This window comes from Rhinolophus ferrumequinum, chromosome 2 (genome assembly GCF_004115265.2).
Source record: "Rhinolophus ferrumequinum isolate MPI-CBG mRhiFer1 chromosome 2, mRhiFer1_v1.p, whole genome shotgun sequence".
Taxonomy (NCBI): domain Eukaryota; kingdom Metazoa; phylum Chordata; class Mammalia; order Chiroptera; family Rhinolophidae; genus Rhinolophus; species Rhinolophus ferrumequinum.
This window is the reverse complement of record NC_046285.1, coordinates 60672873-60692898: the sequence shown is the minus strand read 5'-3', so window position 1 is coordinate 60692898 and position 20026 is coordinate 60672873. Positions and strand designations below refer to the sequence as shown.

The window sequence follows — 20026 nt, the reverse complement described above, 5'->3', positions numbered from 1 at the left end:
TCTTCCCTACATCCTCTCCCTGGGGGAACTCATCCCCAGGTGACCAGAAATAGCTTTGATGACCATTTATGACTCCCAGATCTCCCTCTGTACCCGTCCCTTTCTCTTGAGCTCCAGACTTATCAAGCCACCTACTTCCAGAACATTTCAGACTTCCTATCTTCCACCCAGAGTCCATTTCTTCTCTAGCTGTCTGTACTGGTTTTCATTTTCCCAGTGATTTCATTTACTTTCCTCCTCAGCTGTCCAAGCTTTGGCTTCTTCACCCTTCCTTCGCTCTACTGATCTCCTGCCATGCCATTCTGGTTAGGAACCGCTAAACCAGCTCTCCAATCCATGCACGTTTATTCTCATCCAGCCACCATCACCTGTTAGTCTCCTGCCTGATCTCCCTTCTTTCAGATTTGATCTCCTCCAGGCCTCGCTCCACACTGAGCTGAGTGATGTTTCCAGAATGAAAATCTGATCATTACTGCTGACTTCAGGATAAAGACCAAATCCTTCATATAGCTTAGTAGGAATGTGACCCTTGCCTGCCTTTCTACCTTCATGGCTCACCACTTTAGGCTCAAACACCGAGGTCCAGCCATTCTATTTCGTTCACTTCCTTCAGTGTTCATGCTAAGACCTAGGGACTTTCCTCTGGCACTTTCCTCTCTGAATATTCCTCCTACCCCACCCCCTGGCCATCCTTCAGGTCCCTGTGGAGATGTCAGGTAGGACAAGCATCTCAAGGTCTGGGTGGTTCTTACTAAATGCTATTCTTGCTAAATGTTAAATTGTAGCACAGTATTTTGCAGAGGCAGCTGTAACCTGATGAAGTTGACCAGAACCCAACAGGATAAGTTTAACCAACTGCAAAGAACAAATCAACATGCAATTAACCAAATAGTATGTATAAGCAATAGCTAAGGCTCTCCGTTCGGAGAGGCAGAGCTTTGGATGTGAATACTCTGTCTCTTTTACTTGCTGCACGTAGATAAAACTACCTAATGGAAACCACGTCTTATTCTTGAATAGAACAACCCAAACAGTGAACCCCTTGAGTTTGGTAATGGAGCCATCACTTTTGTAGGAAGCGTTCCCTGACTTCAAGTCTGGCTTAGCTGCCTCTCATCTCAGCCCTTTTCAGACTGCACTTAGCTTGCTGTTTACTTACCTTTCTTTTCCCCCTGAACCAGTCAGCTTGAAGGCAGGTACCCCGGCATCTGGTCCACTGCATTGTTCTCAGGGCCTGGCATGGAGTCTGGCATATAGTAGATGCTCAATAAATATTGAATGAACAAATGAAAGAATTGAACACGTGAAAATAAATGAAGACCAACCAAAGGAGAACAAAAAAAGGCTATCTATTCAGAGCTTGCTATAGCAAGGGAGTCAGCCACTATCATTTGCTTTTTGGCAAAGACTCAAAGGCAGGCAGAGGAGTGGGAAAGCTTCATACTGCAAAAAAGGGAAGCCTTCAGGTATGCCCTGGCTGGAGGCTGTTGGCATGGGGAAGCTGTAGGCTGGCTAACTAGAAGTGGGGTATCTCATGTGATTGATTGGTTAAGGGTACTTAGTTGACTTTTTCTGCTTGGTTCTAAGTTGGAAGCACGGACAAAAATTAGGGAAGCTATTAGTTATTCGTCAAGTCCTGCCCAGTTGGGGTCAGTTGTTACGGAGGTTATTGTTTGGATTCTTGAGCTGGTTACTGTAGATAATGGATTGGTTTCTTGGACTGGTTGCTACAGATTGTGGGTCAGAGGTTTATTTTTATATGGTCAGGCCATTGCCCATTTGTATATTCAGTCTCTCGGACTATATTTATTAGCATCTACTGTACACCATACTTTATATTTAGTGTTGTATATGCAGAACCTCATTTACTTCTCACCATACTTCTGTGGGGTAGGTATTACCAGTTCCGCTTAACCCTGATCACTTCCTCCTTTGAGGCTCATCCACATTTTCTGTCTTCTGGCCCTCCTTAATGCTCTAAGCGCCCCACCCTTCTCCCGACCCAGATTCACTAAGTACAGGGGTCCTGGGGTTCTCTTCCAGGGGATTGCCATCGTCTTGGGCATATTGTTATCCTTGCTCAGTTCCTTCCCATAGCGCTAGACTCCCAGTTCTGAATTTCTTCATCGTCAGTGATCTTCACGGCCAAACCCCTTTAGTCACACACGCCTGACACATCAGGCCCATCAGTCATCACCACCAGGAAAGGCCTCATCTCTGATAGATAAACACCGTCATCCATTCTGTGATATAAATAGCGTCCTACCCTTTTAATCCTCCCAGGATGTAATTAATTCTGGGTACGGGCATTATGGTAGATTTCAAAATACTTTAAATTACTTTTGGGTATTTCCTAAGATGTTAGGATGTATAACATGAATAATTCCCTCCCCCCCAAATCCTCTACACATTATTTTTTAATCTTTAAAAGTATGTGTCATCTACCTGCACATCCATCATTCTACCTCTCTCCTTCTAGAGGGAACAGAGAAGCGAAAAAGTCCATGTTACATTATATACAAGGTTGGACAATTAAGTTTGCGTACTCATCCTAGAAAAAGTGCTATATCCCTCATTGCTGAATATCACTACGGTCACCTTCGAAGCACTCCCCTTGGGAAGCTATACACCGATGCCAGCACCTAGTCCACCCTTCAAAGCAATTTTGGAACTCTTTTTCTGGAACCGCCATCAGAGCTGTCATCATATTACCCTTGATGTCCTGAATGTCATCAAAATGTCTTCCTTTCAATATTTCCTTTATCTTTGGGTAAAGAAAGAAGTCATTGGGGCCAGATCAGGTGAGTAGGGAGGGTGTTCCAATGCAGTTATTTGTTTACTGTCTAAAAACTCCCCCACAGACAGTGCTGAGTGAGCTGGTGCATTGTCGTGATGCAACAGCCATGAATTGTTGGCAGAAAATTTAGATCGTCTAACTTTTCCCACAGCCTTTCAGCACTTCCAAATAGTCAACTTGATGAACTATTTGTCCAGTTGGTACAATTCATAATGAATAATCCCTCTGATATCAAAAAGGGTTAGCAACATCATTGCAACAAGTTCTCGAACTTGTCAGACTTCGTAGTCATAATTACAATGTAATCAGAACCCACAGTGATGGAGTTTCTTTAAAATGAAGTTACTGTAATTATTTTGGAAGATCTCCAAACGTTAAGACAAACACAGCTGACCTAGCCATGTTTGAGTGGCATGTTACGATACTCATGGTGGTTCATTTTATGTGTCAACTTGGCTAAACCATGGTACCAGTGTTTGGTCAAACACCAGGCTAGATGTTGCTGTGAAGGTATTTTTTAATATGTGATTAACTTTAAATCAGTAAACTTTGAGGAAGCAGATTATGCTCCATAATGTGGGTGGATCTTATCCAATCAGTTGAAGGCTTTAAAAGAAATACTGAAGTCCCTTGAGGAAGAAGGAATTCTGCCTCCAGACACGATCGCAATATCAGCTCTTCCCTGGCTCTCGGGCCTGCTGGCCTGCCCTGCAGATGTCGGACTTGCCAGCCTCACAAGCTCATGAGCCACTTCCTTAAAGTTTCTATCTATTTGCCTCCTATTGCTCCTATTCCTCTGGAGAATCCTGACTAATACACTGGGAAAAGGCTGGATATGCAGGACAAAACTTCTGCACAGCACAAACGAAGATAAACAGGAAGCGCCTCTAAATTACTTCCCACCCCACTTCTTAGCCACAGTATTCTGTGTATATTCTGTGTATATACTGTATTAAATCAGGCTCAGCATCCGATAACCCTCATGTACGGTTGTTGTCTAAGAAGTTATTATACTTAGCAAGTGGTTTTCAACCAGTGTGTGTGACGTCATTAGCATTTTAAGCTTCTTGTTTCTAAGTTGAAGAAGGAAGAGTCTTAACATTATCCTTGAATAAAGAATGTACCACTAACAGGCTAAGAGATGTGCTTATCATCCTGAAAGTAAATCTGTCTTAAGCCTCAGGGTGGGGGCACAGCCAGGTTTTGTGGAACCTTAAGTTTATACAATTTGTAGATCCTGATTTAGAAAAAAGGATACAGAAATAATCTATCGTTTGCAGTTTTTCAGTGATATGTGGTCATATGAACACCGAGCTATGACCCCTCCCAGGGCTTTGGAAGGGAGACGTAAAGTAAAGGGCTCTGAAGCTTAAGTTTTATTAGTTTCAGGTGGTAAATCTAGCTGTGCTTCTGGGCTTTTTAGGGCAGGGACAGAAAGAAGGGTGTTGGCCTCTCCTTAGCTTGGTTCCTGCTTCCCTGGGGAGGAAAGCTGAGGCTGGCCTCTGGATCCAGAGTGTCCCTCCCCTCTAAGCAATGGGCGTTGACAGATCCTTGCCCCACTTGCATCCTTCCCTTGCCCCCTCCTCTGCCTTAAACCCTTGTTCCAGAGTTTTCGGGGGTCTAGTTTTTCCTCTCTTGCACTCTGTTTCTTTAGGGAGTGTCCATTGGTATTTCAGATAACAACGTGCAGCCTGTCTTGTCTTCCATCCTGCAAGTGCAAATGCATTTCTATGCTTCCTGAAGTTTTCAGTATCCAAGGGTAGCATTTCTGACTGTAGGGAGTGGTATGATTTGCAGCTGTTTCATGAGTGGGCACTTTTGTCAATGGTCCTTTTGCCATATCTATGACCAGCATCTCTTCCCTTCTTCCTGTCTGTTCAGACTTCCAAATGCTGGGTTTATCTTATAGAATCACAGGAGCAGACTCATGCTATTCAAAGCAGTGGCTTTCTAGTTTTACCCAGGGATAAATATTTTATATATTTTGCTTTCATGTATTTCACTGAGTATATGAATTTATTAGCAACTCCTCTCCTCATTCTGGAGAAAATTTCTGCAAATTCCAGGGGGCTGACATTTTCAGTGTCTCTCTGAGCTCTGAGTTTCTGCATCTTTAGAATCACTGGGCTCATTTGCACCCCACATTTCATGGCAGTTCCTTCCCCTCCGCTCCCACCAACTAAAGTTGGGTCTGATCTTGCTCCAGAATTACTCATACAAGACACATATGTGTATCATATATACTTTACTGAAAGAGTTGGAACAATGGAGTTGTTTTATATCACAGCAAAAACAAACAACGTGAAATTATATAATATAATCCTCATTTCTTACAACCACTTTTGGGAATTCCTCTCTGGCTTCCTTTCCCCCAGACTCGAGCCTCTGCTAAATGAATTGCCATCCCTTTCCCCTCATCCCTTACTCCCTCGGAAGGCAGAAGCAGCCTCATTCAGTTTAGACTGAAAATAAAAACAAGTTCTTCATCTTCCTATACTTAGTATGAATAAAACACAGAGAGGTATGAAGAACACAGAAGCTCTCACCATTGTGCAAAAATAGATCTCCTCTTTCACACGTTTAAGCACTTCAGATGTAGATAGTAGATGCACACGCACACTCACGCACACGCACGCGCACACACAGACGCACACGCCGCACATGGTTAGAACTTAGAACCCTACCTGAGGCCCCAGCAACACTCCATCTCCTCTGTTTCCTCATTTCATTTCCTTCTCTGGGGTCAGAGAAAAGCTATCAGAGAAAAGCGCCGCTCCTTGTTCTGACTTCATGTAAGTTCATGGCCAGGAACCATGAACATAGTGAGACAGGAAAGAGACAGACCTGGAGAGAACAGAGGGATAGAAGTAATCCTATGAGCTGGAAAGTTTATTTCCGAACAAGGAAGATGACACCTGTGCTGGAAAGCCACATTGTGGATCCCAGGACATTTCCATGCTATGCCACACAATGGCCATCCTCAAAACATTCGTTACAAAAGGCTAGCACAAAGACAGATTCGTAACCTAGACACCTCCACCCTGCAGCTCGGCCCCTGCCCCGAGTTTCTCGAGCTCTTCGCTGCTGTAGCTTGTGGGGCATGGCTGGTACTTGGCACCTGAGGCCCCTTTCCCGGAGGAGCAGCGGTGATGCCATAGGCTGCAGATGCCATAGACAGCGGCCAGCATGGCAGCCCCTAAGGCCAGGTGCCAGCAGAAGAAGATGGTGAGGAAGGCGAGGTCCCGGGGTTTTCTCCTCGCCAGGGCTGCCCGGATGGAGGAATGTACATCACCAAGCAGATCTGCAGCAGCCAGTTGCTGAGCACCAGTCCCATCCAGGTCTTGAGAACCCAGAGCTGGGGCTGGTCAGGCACCCAGACCTCGACGGCGAGCACCAGGCTGACCAGGAAGGTGGGCACTATGAACAGGACGTGCACTCGGACCTCCAGGGCGCTCTTGTTCTCGATGTGGGCCACCATCAGCAGCGCCAGCACGCAGAAGGCCAGGGCCTCGGCCGCCCGCTCCAGCTTCATGTTCTGCTGTGCCTGGCATGACCGGCTCACAGTGTCTACCATGCCGCTGAGCAGGAAGAAGCCGTACATGGTGATATGCTGCCAGCTGTTCTGGAACAAGAACGGCCGCCGAGGGTCCTCCCAGTCTACGATCTTCAGCCGGTTGACTCCTGGGGGGTAGAAGAACTCGAGTATAATGCCTAACAGGCCGATGGCGACCTTCACCACCCCTTCCAGAGGTAGCAGCTGCCACCAACCTGTGTCCTCGCTTCTCCCTTGGGGGCAGAGGAGGCTTGAGGAACCTCTGTCCCCGTAGCAGGGCCAAGGATACCAGCACCGAGTAGTAGAGTGAGAAGAAGAGGAAGACCACCCCGGTAGCAGGTGTCCCTCGAAGGTCCCCATGGTCTCCGCGTTTTGTCGGGCCAACAGGGCGAGAGCTGGCAGGTGAACGGCAACCTCACGGGTCTCTCCTCACAAGCTAGAGTGACTGCCTTTGAATGGGAGAGAGATCTCCCGATGCAGCCGCACCCCCGCCTCCCACACGCCCGCCCCGAGAGGCATACCTCTGAGCTGGGGCCACTCCCAAGTGGATCTCGTCTAGTGATGTGGCACTTCACCTCTCTCTGTTCCTCACTTAGATTGGCTAGGCCTGAGGTTGCCACCTATGCACTGTTTACTCTTTTTCTCACCTTCCTTCTACCTCACCCCTCAACACAGAGATGGGAGGGAGAGTTAAGTTGCTCCAACAAAATAGGGTGGTAGCTGACTCTCTTTTATGACTGTTTCTTGCTGCCACTCACATTGTATTTTTTTTTTCATTTAAATCTCTCAACATCTCTATGAGGGAGTTACTGTTGAGCACATTTTACAGGAGATTTTAAAGCTCAGAGGGGTGAGGGAATGCACACGAGGTAACACACTTAGCAAAGCAGAGCCAGGAAGGGGTCCAGGTCTAGTCATCTGTTTAGAGAGTCCACAGTTTGTGTACAGCTCCAGCACTCAGCAAGTCACATGCCTATGGGCACGTTACTGTGTATTCTTGAGCCTCAGTTTCCTGATCTTTAGAATGGGAACAATAATTATTTCACAGGTTTGTTGTGATGATTAAATAGAATAATGTATAGAGGTTCTGATACATAGCAAATAATAAATGGTAATGATTATAGTAATTTTACTATTATTACTAACATTTAGCAATTGTTAGTGCTAAATTCCTATGATGCTAAAGTTGGTCAGATATTTCTATGAATGATACCAAAGCTTGAATCATAAAGAAAAATAGTGAAAAACTTAATTATATTTAAATTTTTAAAAGTTTTTTATTAATAGAAATTAACTATCACAATTAATTATTTATATATTAAATTACTGTTAAATTTCAAAAGAAAAACTGTTAAAATTTTACTCCATATGTAGCAAAATATTAGTCTCCTTCCAATATAAAGAACTCTTACAAATCAAAAAAGTTAAAAATGAACACCTCAGTAGGAAAATGGATAAATAACAAAATGGCTGTTCAATCCAAGAGAAACAATAAATGCTTAATAAACCTATGAATTCAAGATAGTAAATCTCACTTGCAAGCAAAATGAATAATGCTAACATCTTCATGATACCTATTTTGGACTGAAAGTTTGTCACCCTCCCAATAGTCATATGTTGATGCTCTAACCCCCAATGTGATGGTATTTGGAGGTGGGAAATGATTAGGTTTAGATGAGGTCATGAGAGTGGGACCCTCATAATGAGATTAGTGCCCAAAAGGAGGAAAAGAGAAAGATTGTCTCAGAAGAATGTGTGTAATATTCTTGTTGGGTAGAGTGTTCATATATGTTTGTTTGATATATTTTGTTATTGTGCAGTTCAAGTCTCTATTTCCTTACTTATCTGGTCTGGTAGTTTTCTTCATGTGCATACAAATAGTGAGGAAAGACCATGTGAGCACACAGCGAGAAAGTGGCTGTCTGCACGCCAGGAAGAGGGCTCTCATTGGAACTCAGTCATTTAGCACCCTCATCTCAGACTTCCAGCGTATAAAACTGTGAGAAAAGAGTATTTGTAGTTTAAGCCACCCAGGCTCTGATATTTTGTTAGATCAGACCAAGATGACTAAGACAGAATCTTGGTACAGTGAAGTGGGTACTGTTGTAAGAAACACCTAAAAATGGAACTGGGTAATGGGTAGAGGCTGGGAGAGTTTTGAGGTGCGTACTATAAAAAGCCAAGATTTCCGTGAAGGGTTATTAAAGGTGATACAGGTGACAGCTCCGAAAGAAAAAGAGGGAGGGAGGGAGAGAGGGAGAGAGAAATGAATTGAAGAAGCAATTGTTAAGCAAAAAAGAACCAGAACTTAAAGATTTGGAACATTCTCAGTCTGTCCATGTTGCAAAAAAATGAGGAAAATTTGTTCTGAAGAGAAGTAGGGTGTGGCCCAACAACGCTTTGATAAGGAGATTAGTGTAGGTATAAACCACGGACAGATGTCAGCAGCCATCTCATCAGAAACACTGCCAGTTTGAACAGAAGACGATGGAAGCAAGAAGGAATGAAGAAAGGCTGTTAGACTTCTTAGATCCTACAAGACTGGACCATAGAACTGTTTGGCTGTGAATGTGTGCTGTTCTTCAAGACAAGGGATGATGGTCCTGAAGACCACTCAGAGATTGTCAGGGCTGGTTTCAAAAGACGGGGACTATTGCCTTGGTTTCAACAGGCCCGACAGTGGCCACCTGGAGACTCGGGGGTGGGGCCACCCAGCACTGTGGGGTGGCATCCTGCCCAGCAGAGCCACAGGGCTGGTTCTGAAAGTAGAGCCACAGGGGGTCCTGAAGGTAGGACCACCACCCCAATGGGCCAAAGAGCAGAGTATCAAATCAAAGAGAATTATTCTCCAGCCTGAAGATCTAATGATGTTTGTCTTGCTAGGTTTTGGACTTGCTTGGCACCATCTCCTCTTTCTTCCAATTTCTCTCTTTTGGAATGGCAGTGTTTACCTATGCCTGTCCCATGACTGTATTTTGAAGTACATAACTTTTCTGGTTTCACAGGTTCACAGCTGAAGAGGAGTTTTGCCTCCGGATGAATCATACCTTGAGTCTTACCCATACCTGATTTAGATATTAAGATAAGACTTTAGATTTTAGAGCTGATGCTGGAATTGGTTGAGAGTTTAAGGGTGGAATATATTTTACATATATTCATGATTTTTAGGGGGGCTGGGGGCAGAATTTTGTGGACTGAATATGTCCCCCCAAATTCACATGTTGAAGCCCTAACCGCCAATGTGATGGTAGTTGGAGGTGGGGGCCTCTGGGAGGCAATTAGGTTTAGATGGGGTGATGAGGGTGGGGCCCCATTGATGGGATTATAGAAGATAAAGAGAAACCTGAACTCTGCCATGTGAGGAATAAGCAAGGAGGTGGTTATCTGCAAGCCAGGAAGTGGGTCCTCTCCAGGAACAGAATTGACTGACACTTTGTTTTGGACTTCCCAGCCTCCAGAACTGGAGAAATAAATATCTGCTGCTTAAACCTCTCAGTCTGTGGTACTTTGTTTATGGCAGCCTGAGCTGACTAATACATTGACCCATTGGTTGTTTAAGAATGTTTGTTTATGTCTGTTATTAATTTCTAACTTCATCCCATTGTGGTTGGAAAAGGCACTTTGTATGATATCTTTCTTTTAAAATTATTGAGACTTGACTTGTGGCCTAACATGTGGTCTACGCTGGAGAATGTCCCATATGCGCTTAAAAAAATGTGTGTACTGTTGTTGGGTAGAGTACCCATATATGTTTGTTAAAACTAGTTGGTTTCTTGTGTTGTTCAGGTCTTCTATTTCCTTACTTATCTTCTGTCTGATCATTCTGTCATTGAAGTCTCCAGCTATTATTGTAGAACTAATTATTTCTCCCTCCAATTCTGTCCATTTTTGCTTCATATATTTTAAGTGTTTGTTATTAGGTGGGTAAATGTTTATAATTGTTATATCTTCTTGCTGTATGGAACATTTTATTAATATATAATGTTCTTCTTTGTATCTTGTAAACTTTTTTGCTTTAAAGTCTATTTTGTTATTACTAGAGCCACTCCTGCTCTCTTTCAATTAGTGTTTGCATGGAATATCTTTTTCACCTTTTCATTTTCATTCAATTCATGTCTTTGGATATAAAGTGAGTCTGTTGTAGATTGCATATGGTTGGATCATATTTTTAATCCATTCGGCCAATCTCTGTTTTTTGCCTGGCAAGTTTAATCCTTTAACATTTAAAGTAATTACTTAGCAGAAGGAACTGGCATTTTGTTATTTGCTATGTGCTTTATAGCTTTTTTGGTCCCCCCCGCCCCAAAAGTCTTCTTTTGCATTTAGTTAATTTTTAATAGTTAAATGTTTTCATTCCCCTCTATTTCCTTTTGCATATATTCTATAACAGTTTTCTTTGTGTTTACTATGGGGATTACACTTAAAATCCTAAAGTTATATCAATCTAATTAAATTTATATCAGCTTAACTTCAATAACATACAAAACTCTGCTGCTATACGATTCTGTCCCTATCCCCTTTCGATTATTGATGTCATAAAATTACATCTTTTTTTTTTCTCCCAGCCCCTGGTTTTTAAGCCATTGTTTCTCAGTCCAGTTGTGTAGGGCGCAGCTCCCTGGCCCATGCTGGTATGAGGAGCCTTGCGCTCCCCACCAGCTGAGGTAGTCGGTCGCCGGTTCGCTGCTCACATCAGCTCTTGTTGGCTGCCGGCCACTCACACTGCCTGCCAGCCAGTGCGGCCACCAGCCACTCACGGCAGCCCACATCAGCCCACGGGAGCCCACATCAGCCACATTAGCCCATGGGAGCCCACATCAGCCCACATCAGCCCACATCAACTCACAGCAGCCCACAGCAGCCCACATCGACCTCCGGCTGTGCACAGCAGCCCAGTTCCAGGGAGAGCCATTGTTCACAGTCTTAGCTGTGGGGGGTCACAGCTCATTGGCCCATGTGGGAAGCGAATTGGCGGCCTTCGGTGTGGGGAACCCGGCGCTCCAACCGCCTGAGCCACCAGGCCGCCCCCTCGTAAAATTACATCTATGCATTGTGCATCTAAAACTATAGGTTACTAATTGGTTTTAATGCATTAGTCTCTTAAATTGTATAGAAAACAAATGTGGAGTTACAAACCAATGTTACAATAATGCTAACTTTTAGATTAATAATTGTTTTTTTAAATGTATTAGTCCCTTAAATCATATAGAAAACAAAAAGTGGATTTATAAACCAAAGTTACAATAGTACTAGCTTTAATAATTGCCCATGTGTTTACTTTTACTGAGATATTTATTTCTTCATATGGCTTCAAGTTACTGTCTAGTGTCATTCATTTTAACCTGCAACTCCCTTTAGCATTTCTTGAGGAACAGGTCTAGGAGTAATGAACTCCCTCAGCTTTTGTTTATCTGGGAATAACTGATTCTCCCTCAGTTTTGAAGGACAGATTTGCCAGACATAGGAATCTTGGTTGACAGTTTTTTTCTCAGCACTCTGAGTATGTCAGCCCATTGTCCTTAGAGCTCCAAAATTTCTAATGAGAAATCTGCTGAAATCTTATTGAGAACCTTGCATATGAGTTGCTTTTCTCTTGCTGTTAATAATTTCAAGTTTCTCTCTGTTTTGGGCTGTTATTAGGTTGATTATAATGTGTCTCGATGTAGGTCTCTTTGAGTTCATCCTAGTTAGACTTCATTGAACTTCTTGGATATTTATAGTCATGTCTTTCATGAAATTTGGAAAGTTTTAGGCTATTATTTCTTCAAATATTCTCTCTGCTCCTGTCTCTCTTTTCTCCTTCTGGGACACTCACAATACATATGTTGGTCTGCTTGATCATGTCCCACATGTCCCTTGTTTCTATTCATTTTTTAAAAAACTTTTTTCTTTCTGTACCTCAGACTTGATAATTTCAATAGTCTTATCTTCAAATTCATGAATTCTTTCTTCTACCTGATCAAGTCTGCCTTTGAATCCCTCTAGTAGTTTTATAAATTTTTTTTTAGGTATTATAATTTTCAGTTCCAAAATTTCATTTTTGGTTTCTTTTTATTTTTTATTTTTTTTTATATCTCTCTGTTGACCTTTTTATTTTTTAATATATAATTTTCTTGACTTTCTTTATGTCTTCCTTTAATTCTTTGAGCATCTCAGGACAGTTATTTATTTTATTTTTCAATTAAACTTATTGGGGTGACATTGGTTAATAAAATATATAGGTTTCAACTGTACAATTCTATAATACATTATCTGTATATTGCATTGTATGTTTGCCACTCAAAATCAAATCTCTTTCCGTCACCATATATTTGATCCCCTTTAACCATTTCTACCTTCCCCCTGTCCCCTTTCCCTCTGGTAACCACTAAACTGTTGTCTGTATCTATGAGTTTTTGACAGGACAGTTATTTTAAAATCTTTTTCTGATAGGTCTGCAATCTGGTCTTTCTCAGGGATGGTTTTTGTTGATTTACCTTTTTCTCTGAATGGGCAATATGTTCCTGTTTCTTTGTATGACTTGTGATTTTGTTGTTGTTGTTGAAAACTGAACATTTGAATCTAGAAATGTGGTTACTCTGGAATTTAGATTCTTCCTTCCCCAGGGCTTGCTGTTTTTGTTTTTGATTTTGTAGGCTAGCTCTGTGCTGGGGAGCACCCTGAGGTGTAAATTTCATATCTTCTTGGGATTCTCTTACTTGCTCCTTTCCCTAGGCACATGCAATGATTTTCTGAATTCCCCTGTATGTGCGATTGTTTTGAGTGTCCTAGTCCTTAAATGTTTGGTTCCCAGAAGGTAAAAAAGAGAAAAAATAAAGGGAAAAAATGTGCTGGCCCTTTAAATCTCCTGAAAGTTGTTTCCACTGGGGCAGTGGGGACAATGGATGGACAACAATGGCTCCCCACCCCTGTGTCTGCACATCTGCAATCAGTGGTTAGTGCACAGATCCCTGCTATTTGGAGAAAAGGGTCCTTTTGCCCACCCTTGCTCCTGCCACCTGTGTGCAAGCTGTTCCTGGAATGTGTGTATGGCTGCCTGACACGGGGTTGAGAGATGGGGAATAGGTATCCCATGCTGAGCTAAGAGCTGAAATTGACTGAAATTAATAATTTACCATCAAAGCTTTCTTCTGAGAGTTGCAAGCCTTCAATAGACCACAGTTCCAAAATAGTTACATCAGACAGAAACTGTCAGTACAATTGTTGTTAGGTAGAGAGATGGATTCCTGGTGCTTCCTACTCTACCATTGTCCCAGAATCCTCCTTGGTTCCTTCTTATATTTTCTGTCTTTTTATTTATATTTATCTTTTTATACATTGTTTTCTTGACTTTATTCACATCTTCCTTTAGTTTTGAGCATCTTTAAGACAGTTGCACTCAAATCTTTGTCCTCCAACTGGTCATTCTCATGACCAGTTTTTGTTAGTTTATTTTTTTTCCTTTGAAGGACCATAGTTTCTTGTTTCTTTGTATGCTTTGTGATTTTTTTTTTTTAAATGATGAGACAGCTCTGGAAATCAGATTTTCCCCCTTACCCAGAGTTTGCTGGGTTTTGTTCGTTTTTTAATTGCTGTAGGGTGTCTGTGCTAGGGATCAGCCTGAGGTATAAACTTAAGGCCTTCTCAGCTCTTTTCTGAGACTATCATTTTTGCTAGGCACACAAGGTTACTTTCTAAATTTTTCTGTATATACGGTAGCTTTTAAATGTCCTGGCCCTTAAATGTTTGACTCCCAAAAGGGAAGAGGGGGAAAATGAAGAGGGCATAAAACATGCTTTGTCTTTTTAAAATATCCTTGAAACTGGTTCTGCTGGTGGGGGTTGCCTCACCACAAAGGTGGGCTGCCTCTTTGTGTTCACCTTTGTGATTAGAAACAGTAATCAGTGATCAGAACACAGATCTCCAATATTTGGAGGAGGATAAAGTATTTATTGTCTACTCTGGCTGTCTCAAATCTCTCTAGGACGGCTGGTATGGCTGCCTGTCATGAAATTGGGGTGGTTGGGGATGGGTAATCCTACAGTGCTAAGCTGAAGTTGATAGAAAATAATTGGGACTTACTGTCCAAGACTTCCCCTGGAAGCTGAAAGCCTTCAAATAGACTCCAAAGTTCCAAAATAGTTACGTCAGATAGATTCTGACAATACAGTTGTCTAGTTGGGGAGACCGAGACCTGACCCTTCCTACTCTGCCATCTCCCCTGATGTCACTCTTTCATAATTTTGTACATGAATTCATTTGTGTGTGTGTTTTCTTTCTTTCTTTCTTTCTTTCTTTCTTTTTCTTTCTTTCTTTCTTTCTTTCTTAATTAAAATTCATTGGGGTGACAATTGTTAGTCAAGTTACCTTGGTTTCAGGTGTACAATTCTGTAATACATCATCTATATATTATGTTGTGTTGCTGTGTTTCTATGCAATTTTATCTCATGCACAGATTCATGTAACACCACCACTTTCACTTTCGTATCTTAAAATTCTTGCAGTTATCTGTCTTTTGGCCACAATTTCGTTATCAAAGACATGGACTGTCAAGCCCGTTCTGATCCATAGCATTGGTGAAATCATGCTGGGAAGACCTAGAGAGCAAGAGGTAATAGGTAAGACACATGTCTTGTAGAGAGTAGGAGGTAAAACAAAAATGCAGGATTGTGCCACCACAGCAAAAGTTTTAGGAGTCCAGTAGTCTGTAGCATGTCAAGATATTCTCTGAAAGGGAAAGACAAGTTGCTGAGCCTTGTACCCACACCATTAAAAAGGAGAACACATTTTAGGTCTCTTGGAATTAGGAGGTAACATACACAATATCTGTGTGTGCTCTTCTGGTCCTCTTACAGTTTTTAGGTGGAGGCCAGTGTAAAGGAATAATTTCCAACAGGCACAAATTGCAGTGCAAGCATCTTTATCATTGCCTAGTGGATTCAGTAGTGGTAAATTTCATGGGAGCTATGCCAAGTCCAGATAGGAGAATCACAGCGAAGTCTCCAAAATTTTGGAGCAAAACCACGATCATGTTGGCAAGTGACTATCCATTCTCATTGTGAGAAACCTCTCTTAGCCTGCAACTGGGCCTTTCTGGAGACTGGCCACTTTCACACTGGCACCAGGTGACTATAGGATCTGGGTGCTTTCTGATTCTAAAGTCAGGAATGCATAACAGTGCTCCATCATCAAATAGGTATGGTGCAGTGAGGCTCGGTTTGGCCATATACCGATAGCACAAGTAAGTGGCATGAATATGTTGCTCCCATTCTCAGCATGCTTCCTCCTCCCTCGTCTCCCTCAGCCCACACTTACGTGTACAGTTCTCTGTGACCACTCGATGAGGGGGAAACGTTCAAATTTGGTTACCGACGGCTCTGTCAGGAATGCCGTCACTATATGAGCCGCACTCTCGTCCCCATCCAGGATGCTCTGAGGAACAGCAGAGAAAAGGAAACACTTCCAGGGAGCAGGACTTTGAACAGAGTATTTAAAAAAAATTTTATTTTCTACTTTTTCTGGAAAGTCTCAAGGACAACTAAATCATGGGTTATGGTTAAAGTCTGGTCACATGATCAGTGACCTGGAAGAGCTAAAGTGATAGGATTTATGACAAAGAGGTTTGGGGAAGAGTTAGTGGCTAGAACTCTCAGAATGGGCCCACAATATTTGTGTCTTGTGTGAATGCTCAGCAAAATATCCCCACAGTGGGCGTTTTCAGTAATTAGGGACCAGAATCGCCCACACTGTGGATGTCATTCTGCTCCCTTCCCCGCCACTCCAGTGAATGCTCAGTGGACTCATGAACTGTGTAGCATCCATGGTGACTGAGGTGGAGCTTATCTATGGCCTTAACCACAAAGACTTGCCCTCACAAAGGATGAGTACTTCCTCTACTCCTCAATGTCAAACAAGAAAAGTGGTAAAGAATGATGAATGATAAACCAAAAAAAAACAAAAAAAAACAACAAAAAAAAACAACCCAGATATATATATATATATATATCTTAAGGCTACTGAAATAATGAATGGCTATATAAAATATTTTTACCATCGTAACACTAGACCCTGAGGGTTCAGAGTTTTAGCACTAAAGGGAAGAATATTCCCAAGGAACACATTGATGATTTAATTGAACTGGAAGCTGAGGCAGTCACATGGGTATTTCAGGCTCCTCAGGGCACAAAGCAAACAAAGAGGGGTATGGTATTGGCTGTGGCAAGAGTTCTAATTAACACAGGGACATAAACAAGAAGGTGGGAGGAAGGGGTGTGGCTGAAACAGGTGCTTCACCAGGTTCCTTTCTTAGGCTACGTGTCCAGTTAAAGGAAGAAACTTTCACAATCCTGGCATGACCACCAAAGGCCCTTTGATTCATTTACTCATTCAATAATGAATAGTACTAATGTCTGGTACTGTTCTAGGCCTTGAGGATACAACAATGAAGCAGAGAGGCAAGAAACAAATAAATATACACATAAACAAGAAAAATGGTAAGGAATGATAAATGATAAGCCCTGCCGCCCACCCAATAAGGCTATAGCAATAGTGAGTGACTCCTTTAGACAGAGCCATCAAAGAAGACTTACAAAAAAGTAGCATTTAAACCAAGATCAAATCGGCATCAGGGTCTAGCTATATGTGATTGAATGTTTGGGTCATTCTATCACATAAAGACCCTGGTAAACCCATCTCCCATTGATGATGTATGTGACTTTCAATCTTCCCAGTAATGTCCTTCTCTTCCTAACCAGAATTCGACTTTTTTTTCACAATTAAGAATCTTGATGGGGGCACCCCAGGTAGTAACGCCATGAGTAACTTGTCTTTCCTTATTTATTTTTTTCTGCTGTTTTACAATGAACAAGTATTTTTGTAATCAGAAACTAACTGAAAACTTGAAATCAATGATGCAATTTTTAATGCATAGAGAAAAACCTTGCATATGAGAACATGAAAATGTGGCAATTTCTGGATGATAATTGTATGGAAAATATTAATTTGTGTCTCTATTTTCTTGTATTTTTTCAAGTGTTTTAGAAGACTATTAATTTAATTTTATGGTAAAATTTTTAACATGAAAAACTTCATAAGAGCTCTCCTCATTCGTTAAAATTCTTCTTTATACATGTATATGTGTACAATTATTTATAAAGATATAAATGTAATATTGACAACTTTTAAAGATACTGAAAAGCCCAAAGAGAAATAAAAAGAGTAATATAACAGCAAATGCCAAAACAAAGTGACCAAGTATTAAGTTTTTGTCATGTTTGCTTCCAGGGTTTAAGTAAATAAATAAATGAACATTCACATCCTTCCAATCCCCTGTACATACCTTTCTCCTTCCATAGTGGAAACCAATATCATGAGTTTGGTGTGGATCTTTGTTGTCATTCTGTCATTTTATATATGTTTGCATCTCTCTCTCTCTCTTTCTTTCTCTCTCTTTTTCTCAGGGTTTCTCTGATCTGTCTGAGCATTTTCTGTGTATTTTTAGTTCTGTAGAACCAAGCAAGAAACTCTCCTTGAACAAGACACTGGTCATGCCTCAGTTAGAACCCATGTAAGTAAAGTTCCTTTGTAATGAAGTCAGTGCAGTTAAAAAAAGGGGGGGGGTATTCAAGAATCATGCAAAAATACCGTTGATGGGAACCATATGTCCGAATGGCTATGTTCCCGTAAACTGAGCGAGCGCACAGATGTGTTGGTCCTAAATTCCTCTTCTCCCAAGTCTTATTGTGTCCACAGGATACCTAGGTAAACAGGACTAACCTTTATCACAACCCCCACAGCAAAATGCCATGAGTCCCTGGTGTGTCTGTCTCTCCCATCTCCCAAGTTGCCAGTTACTCATCACCTGCTACTTTCTGAGTCTTACTGGCTTTCAAGGAGAGACAGTGTCTGATAATAATCACTTACACTGCTGCCTGATAGGTTAATCTTTAGCAGATGCGTTTCAGTCACTGTGATGTTTCAATCAGTCATGTTAAGCCCCTCATCTCCAGCTGAAGAAGGAAAATCCTTAGCTTTACCCATGACTGTAAAGGAATTTCAGACACTGGCCAGCAGGTGCTGCAATGTGTTGCTATGGAGAGGGGTTCCTGAAAGTAAATCTGATTTAGACCCGGTAACCCAGTAGTGTTCAAGGCTGCCCATTAGAATCACCAAGGAGCTGTTTAAATGTTTGCCCCCACCCCTGGACATTCTGATGTAATTGGTCAGGGATTGGACTTGGGCATTCATAGTTTTTAAATCTCCTCTGTAGGCATGGAAGGACAAATACTACATGACTCCGCTTGTATGACGTATCTAGAGTAGTCAAATTCACAGAGATAGGAAGTAGAATGGTAGCTGCCAGGGGCTGGGAAGAGGGGGATTGGGGAGTTGTTCAATGGGTACAGAGTCTCATTTGGGAAGATGAAAGAGTTCTGGACAGGGGTTATGGTGATGGTTACACAGCAGTGTGAATGTACTTAATGCCACTGAACTGTACACCTAAAAATGGTTAAAATGATACATTTTATGTTAGGTATTTTACCACGATAAAAAAGAAAAGAAAAATAAACTCTCCCCTGGTGATTGTAATTTTCAGTCAGGTTGAGAACCACCTTGTGTTATCTGGAGTGACTGTTGGAAGGGTGGCTCCTAACTCCCGTGGGAGGCTCAGCTAGGTGCTGTTCTGGTTTCAACTATTGCTGCTACTGGGGGCAAAGCAGTCTCACTTGGCACTTTTCCTTTGGTCTGTCTCCTGCCCCAAATTGGTCCCAGAAACCCTCTCCATGCCTGCTGTAACACTTATGCATCTAGTAGCAACATTTCTGGTTGGGGGCTGAATGGCAACCTCTCTCCCAGCAGGGGTTTTGTTCTCTGGTCCCTTCAGATATCTGAGGCTGGAGCCTCCTACCTCCCTTCTTTTTCCAGAACTAGACAACGTGCTTGGTTTGATTCAGCCCCATAATCTGACTCATACAGGTATAAATCACACAGGAATAACCAGCCAGTTAATGTCAAATAGGGACGATAGTTCTTTTTATCCTCTCTAATGAAATGCCATGCTTATCTAGTGTGTAACCCAGATGTTAACTGAGGTCACCCTCATTTTTTGAAATGTGTATGAAGTTGACTCCGCCCCTGTCCCACACACTGAGGGAAGTCCAACGCTCTGTCCAAGATTCCTCGGTATTTCAGGGCTAGGGTTCTCCTCCTGGCTGACTAAGTGTCTGAATCGTCTCTAAACACGTTCTACAGAAGCACCCTTTTTTCTGTTTCTTCAGAGTCTGATCCGAGGGGAGACTCAGCTCCTTTTCATTGATTCTCACCTCTTCCCTTTGAAAAACAAGACAAAACATTTACAAAAGGCATTTATTTGTGCATCAGGCTTTATTATATGTGTGAGGGTGATGATTGGGTACCATGTATATCATCCCAAAGCAGAACTCTCAATGTCGGATATTAGATATTTGTGTTCTTAAAACCCCTTCGGTAATACCATATGATTCCATTCATATAAAATCCCCAAACTGGCAAAACTAACCTAAGGTGTTAGAAGTCAGGTCGGCATGAAGGGGTGTGACTGAGAGGAATCATGAGGAGGATTCTGGGATTCTGGTACAATTCTCTTCCCTGATGAGATGCTGGCTACACAGATCATTTTGGACGCTATTGAACTATACACTTTCAATTAGTGTACTTAT

The 20026-nt window shown here is 42.1% G+C and overlaps 1 pseudogene; it reads right to left on the bottom strand.

Annotated features, from left to right (window-relative positions):
- Window positions 1-5097: 5097 nt before the first annotated feature.
- Window positions 5098-6710, bottom strand: LOC117036915 (transmembrane epididymal protein 1A-like; annotated as a pseudogene).
- Between the last annotated feature and the right edge of the window lie 13316 nt (window positions 6711-20026).